This window comes from Choloepus didactylus, chromosome 19, assembly GCF_015220235.1.
Source record: "Choloepus didactylus isolate mChoDid1 chromosome 19, mChoDid1.pri, whole genome shotgun sequence".
Classification (NCBI taxonomy): Eukaryota; Metazoa; Chordata; class Mammalia; order Pilosa; family Megalonychidae; genus Choloepus; species Choloepus didactylus.
This window is the reverse complement of record NC_051325.1, coordinates 56,927,213-56,940,933: the sequence shown is the minus strand read 5'-3', so window position 1 is coordinate 56,940,933 and position 13,721 is coordinate 56,927,213.

The following is a 13,721-nucleotide window of genomic DNA, read 5'->3' as shown; positions in this document are numbered from 1 at the left end:
CCAAGTTTCTTTCAGTGGAAAATGGCATTTAGAAACAAAGATTTTACCTTTAGGTGTGCTCATTGTCACTAGGATTTTATTGCTTACATTCCCTGTCAGCAGACAGAGCCAGGAAATAGATGTGTATGGATTATATAGATGTACACACACACACACACACACACACACTCCTCTACGTATTTCTAAATCCTCTTATTTATCTATCTAAACACGTAACCTGAATCTAATCATGAGAATATATCACACAAACCAAACTGAGGGACACTCTACAAAACAACTAGCCTGTACTCTTCAAAAATGCTGTCAATGTTGTACAACATGAAGAATGACCAAGGAACAATTTCAGATTGAAAGAAACTAGAGAGACATGACAACTAAATCCAATGCATGATGAATACAGTGTTGATGTCACTTTCCCAATTCTGATAATTATATTATAGCTATGTAAGAGAATTTCCTTGTTCTTAGGAAATACACATGAAAATATTTAGGGGTAAAGGGACATTATGTCTACAACTTACTGTCAGATGGTTCAGTTAAAAAAAATATGTGTAGAGAGAGAGAGAGAGAAACAGGGAGGGAGGGAGAGAGACAATAAAGCAAATAGAGTAAAATGCTAACACTTGGGTAATCTGGGTGTAGGGTATATGGAAATTCTTGGAATTGTTATAACTTTTTTTGGAAATTATGTCAATAAAAAGTTAAAAGAGGGGGCAAGATGGCAGACTGGTGACCTGTATGTTTTAGTTACTCCTCCAGGAAAGTAGGTAGAAAGCCAGGAACTGCGTGGACTGGACACCACAGAGCAATCTGACTTCGGGCATACTTCATACAACACTCATGAAAACGTGGAACTGCTGAGATCAGCGAAATCTGTAAGTTTTTGTGGCCAGGGGACCTGCGCCCCTCCCTGCCAGGCTCAGTCCCATGGGAGGAGGGGCTTTCAGCTCCGGGAAGGAGAAGGGAGAACTGCAGTGGCAGCCCTTATCGGAAACTCATTCTACTGATCCAAACTCCAACCATAGATAGACTGAGACCAGACACCAGAGAATCTGAGAGCAGCCAGCCCAGCAGAGAGGAGACAGGCATAGAAAAAAAAACAACACGTAAAACTCCAAAATAAAAGCGGAGGATTTTTGGAGTTCTGGTGAACATAGAAAGGGGAAGGGCAGAGCTCAGGCCCGAGCTCAGGCCCTGAGGCGCATATGCAAATCCCGAAGAAAAGCTGATCTCTCTGCCCTGTGGATCTTTCCTTAATGGCCCTGGTTGCTTTGTCTCTTATCATTTCAATAACCCATTAGATCTCTGAGGAGGGCCCTTTTTTTTTTTTTTTTTTTTTTTAATCCTTTTTTCTTTTTCTAAAACAATTACTCTAAGAAGCCCAATACAGAAAGCTTCAAAGACTTGCAATTTGGGCAGGTCAAGTCAAGAGCAGAACTAGGAGAGCTCTGAGACAAAACGCAATAATCCAGTGGCTGAGAAAATTCACTAAACACCACAACTTCCCAAGAAAAGGGGGGTGTCCACTCACAGCCATCATCCTGGTGGACAGGAAACACTCCTGCCCATCGCCAGCCCCATAGCCCAGAACTGCCCCAGACAACCCAGTGTGACGGAAGTGCTTCAAATAACAGGCACACACCACAAAACTGGGCGTGGACATTAGCCTTCCCTGCAACCTCAGCTGATTGTCCCAGAGTTGGGAAGGTAGAGCAGTGTGAATTAACAAAGCCCCATTCAGCCATCATTTGAGCAGACTGGGAGCCTCCCTACACAGACCAGCAGCCCAGAACTGCCCTGGGGGGATGGCACTCACCTGTGACATAGCACAGTCATCCCTCAACAGAGGACCAGGGGGTGCATGGACTGGAAGAGGGGCCCACTTGCAAGTCTCAGGAGCCATACGCCAATACCAAGGACTTGTGGGTCAGTGGCAGAGACAAACTGTGGCAGGACTGAACTGAAGGATTAGACTATTGCAGCAGCTTTAAAACTCTAGGATCACCAGGGAGATTTGATTGTTAGAGCCACCCCCCATCCCTGACTGCCCAGAAACACGCCCCATATACAGGGCAGGCAACACCAACTACACACGCAAGCTTGGTACACCAATTGGACCCCACAAGATTCACTCCCCCACTCACCAAAAAGGCTAAGCAGGGGAGAACTGGCTTGTGGAGAACAGGTGGCTCGTGGACGCCACCTGCTGGTTAGTTAGAGAAAGTGTACTCCACGAAGCTGTAGATCTGATAAATTAGAGACAAGGACTTCAATTGGTCTACAAATCCTAAAAGAACCCTATCAAGTTCAGCAAATGCCACGAGGCCAAAAACAACAGAAAATTATAAAGCATATGAAAAAACCAGACGATATGGATAACCCAAGCCCAAGCACCCAAATCAAAAGATCAGAAGAGGCACAGCACCTAGAGCAGCTACTCAAAGAACTAAAGATGAACAATGAGACCATAGTACGGGAGACAAAGGAAATCAAGAAGACCCTAGAAGAGCATAAAGAAGACATTGCAAGACTAAATAAAAAAATGGATGATCTTATGGAAATTAAAGAAACTGTTGACCAAATTAAAAAGATTCTGGACACTCATAGTACAAGACTAGAGGAAGTTGAACAACGAATCAGTGACCTCGAAGATGACAGAATGGAAAATGAAAGCATAAAAGAAAGAATGGGGAAAAAAATTGAAAAAATCAAAATGGACCTCAGGGATATGATAGATAGTATGAAACGTCCAAATATAAGACTCATTGGTGTCACAGAAGGGGAAGAAAAGGGTAAAGGTCTAGGAAGAGTATTCAAAGAAATTGTTGGGGAAAACTTCCCAAATCTTCTAAACAACATAAATACACAAATCATAAATGCTCAGCGAACTCCAAATAGAATAAATCCAAATAAACCCACTCCGAGACATATACTGATCACACTGTCAAACACAGAAGAGAAGGAGCAAGTTCTGAAAGCAGCAAGAGAAAAGCAATTCACCACATACAAAGGAAACAGCATAAGACTAAGTAGTGACTACTCAGCAGCCACCATGGAGGTGAGAAGGCAGTGGCATGATATATTTAAAATTCTGAGTGAGAAAAATTTCCAGCCAAGAATACTTTATCCAGCAAAGCTCTCCTTCAAATTTGAGGGAGAGCTTAAATTTTTCACAGACAAACAAATGCTGAGAGAATTTGCTAACAAGAGACCTGCCCTACTGGAGATACTAAAGAGAGCCCTACAGACAGAGAAACAAAGAAAGGACAGAGAGACTTGGAGAAAGGTTCAGTACTAAAGAGATTCGGTATGGGTACAATAAAGGATATTAATAGACAGAGGGGAAAAATATGACAAACATAAACCAAAGGATAAGATGGCTGATTCAAGAAATGCCTTCACGGTTATAACGTTGAATGTAAATGGATTAAACTCCCCAATTAAAAGATATAGATTCGCAGAATGGATCAAAAAAAATGAACCATCAATATGTTGCATACAAGAGACTCATCTTAGACACAGGGACACAAAGAAACTGAAAGTGAAAGGATGGAAAAAAATATTTCATGCAAGCTACAGCCAAAAGAAAGCAGGTGTAGCAATATTAATCTCAGATAAAATAGACTTCAAATGCAGGGATGTTTTGAGAGACAAAGAAGGCCACTACATACTAATAAAAGGGGCAATTCAGCAAGAAGAAATAACAATCGTAAATGTCTATGCACCCAATCAAGGTGCCACAAAATACATGAGAGAAACACTGGCAAAACTAAAGGAAGCAATTGATGTTTCCACAATAATTGTGGGAGACTTCAACACATCACTGTCTCCTATAGATAGATCAACCAGACAGAAGACCAAAAAGGAAATTGAAAACCTAAACAATCTGATAAATGAATTAGATTTAACAGACATCTACAGGACATTACATCCCAAATCACCAGGATACACATACTTTTCTAGTGCTCATGGAACTTTCTCCAGAATAGATCATATGCTGGGACATAAAACAAGCCTCAATAAATTTAAAAAGATAGAAATTATTCAAAGCACATTCTCTGACCACAAAGGAATACAATTAGAAGTCAATAACCATCAGAGACTTAGAAAATTCACAAATACCTGGAGGTTAAACAACACACTTCTAAACAATCAGTGGGTTAAAGAAGAAATAGCAAGAGAAATTGCTAAATATATAGAGACGAATGAAAATGAGAACACAACATACCAAAACCTATGGGATGCAGCAAAAGCAGTACTAAGGGGGAAATTTATAGCACTAAACGCATATATTAAAAAGGAAGAAAGAGCCAAAATCAAAGAACTAATGGATCAACTGAAGAAGCTAGAAAATGAACAACAAACCAATCCTAAACCAAGTACAAGAAAAGAAATAACAAGGATTAAAGCAGAAATAAATGACATAGAGAACAAAAAAACAATAGAGAGGATAAATATCACCAAAAGTTGGTTCTTTGAGAAGATCAACAAGATTGACAAGCCCCTAGCTAGACTGACAAAATCAAAAAGAGAGAAGACCCATATAAACAAAATAATGAATGAAAAAGGTGACATAACTGCAGATCCTGAAGAAATTAAAAAAATTATAAGAGGATACTATGAACAACTGTATGGCAACAAACTGGATAATGTAGAGGAAATGGACAATTTCCTGGAAACTTATGAACAACCTAGACTGACCAGAGAAGAAATAGAAGACCTCAACCAACCCATCATATAGCAAAGAGATCCAATCAGTCATCAAAAATCTTCCCACAAATAAATGCCCAGGGCCAGATGGCTTCACAGGGGAATTCTACCAAGCTTTCCAGAAAGAACTGACACCAATCTTACTCAAACTCTTTCAAAACATTGAAGAAAATGGAACACTACCTAACTCATTTTATGAAGCTAACATCAATCTAATACCAAAACCAGGCAAAGATGCTACAAAAAAGGAAAACTACTGGCCAATCTCCCTAATGAATATAGATGGCAAAAATCCTCAACAAAATACTTGCAAATCGAATCCAAAGACACATTTAAAAAATCATACACCATGACCAAGTGGGGTTCATTCCAGGCATGCAAGGATGGTTCAACATAAGAAAATCAATCAATGTATTACAACACATTAACAAGTCAAAAGGGAAAAATCAATTGATCATCTCAATAGATGCTGAAAAAGCATTTGACAAAATCCAACATCCCTTTTTGATAAAAACACTTCAAAAGGTAGGAATTGAAGGAAACTTCCTCAACATGATAAAGAGCATATATGAAAAACCCACAGCCAGCATAGTACTCAACGGTGAGAGACTGAAAGCCTTCCCTCTAAGATCAGGAACAAGACAAGGATGCCTGCTGTCACCACTGTTATTCAACATTGTGCTGGAAATGCTAGCCAGGGCAATCCGGCAAGACAAAGAAATAAAAGGCATCCAAATTGGAAAAGAAGAAGTAAAACTGGTCATTGTTTGCAGATGATATGATCCTTATATCTAGAAAAACCCTGAGAAATCGACGATACAGCTACTAGAGCTAATAAACAAATTTAGCAAAGTAGAGGGATACAAGATTAATGCACATAAGTCAGTAATGTTTTCTACATGCTAGAAATGAACAAACTGAAGAGACACTCAAGAAAAAGATACCATTTTCAATAGCAACTAAAAAAAAATCAAGTACCTAGGAATAAACTTAACCAAAGATGTAAAAGACCTATACAAAGAAAACTACATAACTCTACTAAAAGAAATAGAAGGGGACCTTAAAAAAGTTGGAAAAATATTCCATGTTCATGGATAGGAAGGCTAAATGTCATATAAGATGTCAATTCTTACCCAAACTCATCTACAGATTCAATGCAATCCCAATCAAAATTCCAACAACCTACTTTGCAGACTTGGAAAAGCTAGTTATCAAATTTATTTGGAAAGGGAAGATGCCTCGAATTGCTAAAGACACTCTAAAAAAAGAAAAACGAAGTGGGAGGACTTACACTCCCTGACTTTGAAGCTTATTATAAAGCCACAGTTGCCAAAACAGCATGGTACTGGCACAAAGATAGAGATATAGATCAATGGAATCGAATTGAGAATTCAGAGATAGACCCTCAGATCTATGGCCAACTGATCTTTGATAAGGCCCCCAAAGTCACTGAACTGAGTCATAATGGTCTTTTCAACAAATGGGGCTGGGAGAGTTGGATATCCATATCCAAAAGAATGAAAGAGGACTCCTACCTCACCCCCTACACAAAAATTAACTCAAAATGGACCAAAGATCTCAATATAAAAGAAAGTACCATAAAACTCCTAGAAGATAATGTAGGAAAACATCTTCAAGACCTTGTATTAGGCGACCACTTCCTAGACTTTACACCCAAAGCACAAGCAACAAAAGAGAAAATACATAAATGGGAACTCCTCAAGCTTAGAAGTTTCTGCACCTCAAAGAAATTTCTCAAAAAGGTAAAGAGGCAGCCAACTCAATGGGAAAAAATTTTTGGAAACCATGTATCTGACAAAAGACTGATATCTTGCATATATAAAGAAATCCTACAACTCAATGACAATAGTACAGTCGGCCCAATTATAAAATGGGCAAAAGATATGAAAAGACAGTTCTCTGAAGAGGAAATACAAAGGGCCAAGAAACACATGAAAAAATGTTCAGCTTCACTAGCTATTAGAGAGATGCAAATTAAGACCACAATGAGATACCATCTAACACCGGTTAGAATGGCTGCCATTAAACAAACAGGAAACTACAAATGCTGGAGGGGATGTGGAGAAATTGGAACTCTTATTCATTGTTGGTGGGACTGTATAATGGTTCAGCCACTCTGGAAGTCAGTCTGGCAGTTCCTTAGAAAACTAGATATAGAGTTACCATTCGATCCAGCGATTGCACTTCTCGGTATATACCCGGAAGATCGGAAAGCAGTGACACGAACAGATATCTGCACGCCAATGTTCATAGCAGCATTATTCACAATTGCCAAGAGATGGAAACAACCCAAATGTCCTTCAACAGATGAGTGGATAAATAAAATGTGGTATATACACATGATGGAATACTACACGGCAGTAAGAAGGAACGATCTCGTGAAACATATGACAACATGGATGAACCTTGAAGACATAATGCTGAGCGAAATAAGCCAGGCACAAAAAGAGAAATATTATATGCTACCACTAATGTGAACTTTGAAAAATGTAAAACAAATGGTTTATAATGTAGAATGTAGGGGAACTAGCAATAGAGAGCAATTAAGGAAGGGGGGAACAATAATCCAAGAAGAACAGATAAGCTATTTAACGTTCTGGGGATGCCCAGGAATGACTATGGTCTGTTAATTTCTGATGGATATAGTAGGAGCAAGTTCACAGAAATGTTGCTATATTAGGTAACTTTCTTGGGGTAAAGTAGGAACATGTTGGAAGTTAAGCAGTTATCTTAGGTTAGTTGTCTTTTTCTTACTCCCTTGTTATGGTCTCTTTGAAATGTTCTTTTATTGTATGTTTGTTTTCTTTTTAACTTTTTTTTCATACAGTTGATTTAAAAAAGAAGGGAAAGTTTAAAAAAAAAAAAAAAAAGAAAAACAAGGAAAAAAAAAAAGATGTAGTGCCCCCCTTGAGGAGCCTGTGGAGAATGCAGGGGTATTTGCCTACCCCACCTCCATGGTTGCTAACATGACCACAGACATAGGGGACTGGTGGTTTGATGGGTTGAGCCCTCTACCACAGGTTTTACCCTTGGGAAGACGGTTGCTGCAAAGGAGAGGCTAGGCCTCCCTATGGTTGTGCCTAAGAGCCTCCTCCCGAATGCCTCTTTGTTGCTCAGATGTGGCCCTGTCTCTCTGGCTAAGCCAACTTGAAAGGTGAAATCACTGCCCTCCCCCCTACGTGGGATCAGACACCCAGGGGAGTGAATCTCCCTGGCAATGTGGAATATGACACCCAGGGAGGAATGTAGACCTGGCATCGTGGGACGGATAACATCTTCTTGACCAAAAGGGGGATGTGAAAGGAAATGAAAATAAGCTTCAGTGGCAGAGAGAATCCAAAAAGGAGCCGAGAGGTCACTCTGGTGGGCACTCTTATGCACACTTTAGACAACCCTTTTTAGGTTCTAAAGAATTGGGGTAGCTGGTGGTGGATACATGAAACTATCAAACTACAACCCAGAACCCATGAGTCTCGAAGACAGTTGTATAAAAATGTAGCTTATGAGGGGTGACAATGGGATTGGGAAAGCCATAAGGACCACACTCCACTTTGTCTAGTTTATGGATGGATGAGTAGAAAAATAGGGGAAGGAAACAAACAGACAAAGGTACCCAGTGTTCTTTTTTACTTCAATTGCTCTTTTTCACTCTAATTATTATTCTTGTTATTTTTGTGTGTGTGCTAATGAAGGTGTCAGGGATTGATTTGGGTGATGAATGTACCACTATGTAATGGTACTGTAAACAATCGAAAGTACGATTTGTTTTGTATGACTGCGTGGTATGTGAATATATCTCAATAAAATGAAGATTAAAAAAAAAAAACAGCATGTAAAAAAAAAAAAGTTAAAAGAAAAAGACATAAATTGAGGGACAGTTTAATGCAGTGGTTAAAACCTGAGCACTGGAAACAGATTGATTTGCTTTAAATCCCAGCTCCCCCACCTCCTAGCTGTGTGACAATGGGCAAGTTATGTTGACCTCTCTGTGCTCTAATTTTCTCACCTATAAAACAGGGATAAAGATCACAATGTACCTCCTAGAGTTGTTGAGAGAATAAATTGAAACAGTACATTAAGACTCGTGGAAGCTGTCTGGCATATCATGAGTGTGCAATAAATATTAGGTATTTAAAAATGCACCATTTAAAAGTTGTGAGATTTGACATACAATTTCAGATTTCTGGCTTCCATTGGAAAGCAGGCGAGCTGGTTTGCAGGTCTCCCCACCTCACAAGGCCCGGCGGTTCGGGCTTCACAGAGCATGTTTCTAGCATGCCACGTTGCCCGGCCTTCCACTCGGGTAGCTGAGCAAATAGGGTAGTGGTCTAATATGCAGCAGCTTTTGTTCACTTGCTACAGCTTTTCACCAAGGTGAAAGGGCCAGTGTGATATGCACTCAATGTGTGATGGCTATAGCTATAAGTACTAGGAATTCTCCTCCCTTATATATTTAAGGTTCTGCTTTCCAAAGGATTTCTCTTCCAAAGCAACTTACATGTCATCTTATACACATTTTTCAACAAATGTGTTGAAAAAGAGGATATGAACTACCTAAGATGTCATACAGGGCCTGAGATGGGGAAGACTCTCAACCAGTATTTCCTGAGTGAAGGAATGAAATAAGTCTTCTCTCGTTCCGGAGAGGCTGTTTGCTCATGGAGGGCACGTGCCCAAGTCCCCGACACTCCCTGTGTATCCTGACCCAGCCTTCCTCTGTTCATTTATATCACCTGCCACACCTCATTTGCACACCCTAGAAATTTACTACTTTTTCCCTTTGTCTATAGGGAATCTCACTGGGTTTCATCAACAAAGTGTGAAAATATCTGATTAGTGCAACAAATATGTATTGAGTTCTTTCCAGGCCCTTTCCTATACCTTGTCCCAACTATTCCTCAGAAAACCTTGCCAAGGAGCAAGACGGGAATCTCCTCACTTTTAAATAGATTTGGAGAAGTTAAATATCTTTCTCAGTGAAACACAGTAAGCAGAGCACTAGAACTTAAATTCTGGTCTGTTGTACTCCATCACCCTTGCTCATTTCCCTTATAATTGGTGGGGCTCAAAGAACCTGTAAATGGGTCAACGAATCTATCAGGAAGTATTTGGTATAAACCTGTTCAACAACTTTGGTTGAGAGCCAGGGCTCCGTTTATGATTCAACCTAATTTGCTGAGCTTTCTCTAATCTCCTCCATTGGACATTGCCCCAAGTGACATAATCACTTATTGCTGCTCCATGTTGTTGGGTCCTGCAGAACCTCCCCTTATCAGCAATAAAATATTTGCAGAACTCTTAATCACCAGGAAGCCTTGTACCTGGGCCTTCCAAGTAGCATCAGCTCTCAAGTATGGAAACTTTTGAATTAATTAGAGGATTTGCACAGTGAAAGCTTTTTCCTTCCAAACTTGTTGTGCTTTAATGAAAATAGTGTAAGATACTTTTTGCATGTGTTGAGCAGAAATGTAAGATGGGGGCATCCATATTGTGGGAGAAAAGAGCTTACAATTAATACAAAGTCAAAGAGTTAATTGTAATGCTTGAATAATAAATGCTTTTTTTTTTTTTTTTTTGGAATTTGCTTCTGTTTTCTTTTTAATAAGCATGTTTCCCATTCTGTTCATTTGTTGTTAATGCCGCTTCAGTTATAATTTGTCCAGATCTCTGTATACCAGGTGAAATCTGTTGCAGGCTAATAAATTTCCTCTGGTGTGTGCCAACACCCTTTGGTCATTAGTGGATGTCTGAAACACAGGAATGAGAAGGATTCTAAAGATGAATCCAAGACACGGCAGGAAAGAGGGTCAGAATTAACTGGCAGGTGTTTCCCAAGGATAGCTGGAGAGAGATTTGTAGCCCATACTATGTATTTGGCCATTATATACACAATATAGTCCAGATGTAATAAGAATAGCCTGCTCACATCAAGCCTCAATTGTGTGCTTGGCACTGGATTAAGTGCCACACATTGATTTTCTTAGCGATTTACTAAGGACATGCATGAACCACTCACAAATTATGTGCAGGATGAATTTAGGAGATTCACAGACAGACAATATTGATTACTGGTAATAAGTATGTTTACAATTATCTTCTGGTGGTAGTAGTTCTTTTTAGATTTCTGGTGGTGATATTAAGTATACTTTTTTTTTTTTGAGAAGCTTTCCTATATGTTATTTTTATTTGACACCTAAAAAACTAAGTGGTTTGAAGGAATAGAACCAAAGGAAGTATATTACCCCAAGGACGTTGCTGGTAACACCTTTTTAATATGTCAAAGTAATTGGACAGTTCATTATATTCTTCCTGAGAATAATTTATATCCCCCAACAAACTAAAGCAAGGGCATATTTTTCAAAATTATTATTCAACAGAATGGATGGTATAACCAGACATGAAAAGGAAACCAAATCCCTCTATTTTGCTGATTTCTGTCCTAGGAAGACAGACACAATGAAGGGTTGGTTAGCTCTGGTAGCTGTAAAATAGTCAACATGGGTTTAATCTTTCTTTATAAATTATATAAAAATGGAAAATGGATGGCTGTGGAACGGCTTCTCAATGCAGTCTGGAAGTGCTCTGGTACAAAGCATTTCTGCTCCCAGGAGACAATAACATTGCTACAAAAAGCTGGCACATGATTCTGGTGAAAAAAGACGAGAGTTTTTAGTTGTGTTCTACATACAGCTAGTTTCCAACTAAATGCTTCACATATCCACATGAAAATAAAAGGCAGGAGAGATGGAAAGGGTTGTAGGTTTTTTTCTGAATGACTTAAGTCTTCAAAATATAGCTTTTATATTCTTTCTTTGAAAAGTGGTATTAGCATATTACAACTGAAGGATGTTCTAACAACAACAAAAATTCCAGTCTGGATAATAATTCTCTGGTAGGCAAAAGAATATTAGCCCTTTGGGTTTCCTGGAATTCTTTACTTCACACTATTTTCTGCCCCTTTAGACAGTTTGGAATTACCACGTAACTCCTTGGTCATTTCCACTGAAACATATCTAATGGAACATAAACTGTTCTTCTCACGTACAATTTTCATTTTCAGAAAATGCACCATTTTGGATCCCAGACATGTCTGAACATCATGATTAAAAAAAAAAAAACAAAAAACAGCATCAGTTTATCCAACAAACCAATGCAAATCAAAATATGGTTAAATGCATATGAGAAGATGTTCAAGTAATTTTCATAACTGGTAATAAGCGTGTTTACAATTATCTTCTGGTGGTAATAGTTCTTTTTAAATTTCTGGTGGTGATATTAAATATACTCTTAAAATACATTGATTTAACTTTTAAAGGATGGCTGATTAAATAAAAAGTCAAGTGAATGATATTTCCTGGGGTACAAAAATTGGGAAAAAATCATGAAAACAGCAAAAGAATAGCCGGAAGTCAGGAAGTACTGAAACTGAACACTTGTTACAGCCCGGGGATGAAGGTGTGAGTGGCCCTTTTGTTTTACAGATCAGGAAATGAAGATTGGAGATTAAATAATTTGCTTAAGGTTCATGCAACTAACTTGCGATGGGACTAGGATTTGAACCTGGGAAGTCTGACTGTGGCAATCAAGCACTAAGCAGGCCCCAGGATCCCCAGGTCCTGCTGTCCACATCCTTGTGTAACCCCCTCCTCTTGAGTGGGGGCGGGACCTGTGACTTACTTCTAACCAATAGAAAATGTCAAGGGCCATGGGATGTCAATTACATGATAATATCATGCAGGATTGTAACCTTCTTCCCAGCAGACTCTCCCCCCTTGCTGGCTTTGAGGGAGCAAGCAGCCAGGTTGGGGAGGCCCAATGGTAGGGAACTGAGGCTGCCTCCTATTAAAAGGGAAAGTAAAAAATAAAGAACCAAAGTCCTGAATTAATCATCAGAATCAGCATCAATTTGTCCAACAACTATCTAGTAAACCCTTAGTTTTTGACAGACTTTGTGTACTTGTAAGAGACAAAGGAATTCTGTTCTCACATAGCCAAGGCTGTTCCTTATTCCCTCCCGGAAATCCTCTGTTCTCCACACTATAATTCAATGGGGATGACTCATCCCATGTTTCAAGCTGGGCTTCATTTGTTTGGTTTTGTTTTATTTAGTAGCTAAATTTAGGAAATCATCTGAAGTAGTTTGTTCTTAAAGATTTTTAATTCCAGGCCCACTTTGGGTAGAGGAAAAGCCCATGTATGAGTTATCTCACTTCTCAGTGTAAATGAATAAAGGAAGAAAACATGAAAGCAAATGAGAAGAGAAGCACTGACATTTTTCTGATATATCAATGAAGTCATTTTTGGTTTTCATTAAGTAACAGAAATAGTTTATTAATTTAAAAAGCAATTGAAATCATATCATAAGCATCAAGGCCGTAAAGATTAGCTCATGAGTTGCCTTCAAGAACCAACAGTTTGCTAGATCAGAACTCTAGAAACATCAAAAGAAAGCAAATATTTTTCCTTTACGTTCTTAGCGTGATTCTTAAGACTAACTCTTTTTTTTTTTTTTAACTTGAGCTTCCCCCAAAAAGTGCTGAGCCTGACTTTGGACTAGTGTTAAGTCAATTTGCCAAATCTTTCAAAGGTTCACTACCAAGTGACCTGGAAAAAAAATTCACATTAAGACTTTAAAAGTCTCCAAGTGCCGGAAGAGCTTCTAATAGTTAACTCATCAACTAACTTAGGATAAGCTTGTCTAGCATGTTCCTTGTTGGGACGGGAACACAAGTTTCAGAAAACAACTTCGCTTGAGAAGAGGATATTTCAAATGTATAGGTCAATATCAAACTTCTTATGTAATGAATGACTAGGGTAGTAATTCGTGTCCTGGCACCACATCTGGCAAACGTGACGAAATCACATTTATCCTCACATTTCTAAATGACTTTGATTAAGAAATCTTGGAAGATTGCAAACTGGTTTTCTTAAATTAACTGGGTGACTTGCCTTCTTTTCCTATTTTCAGAAAAGCTTTTTAATTTTAACCT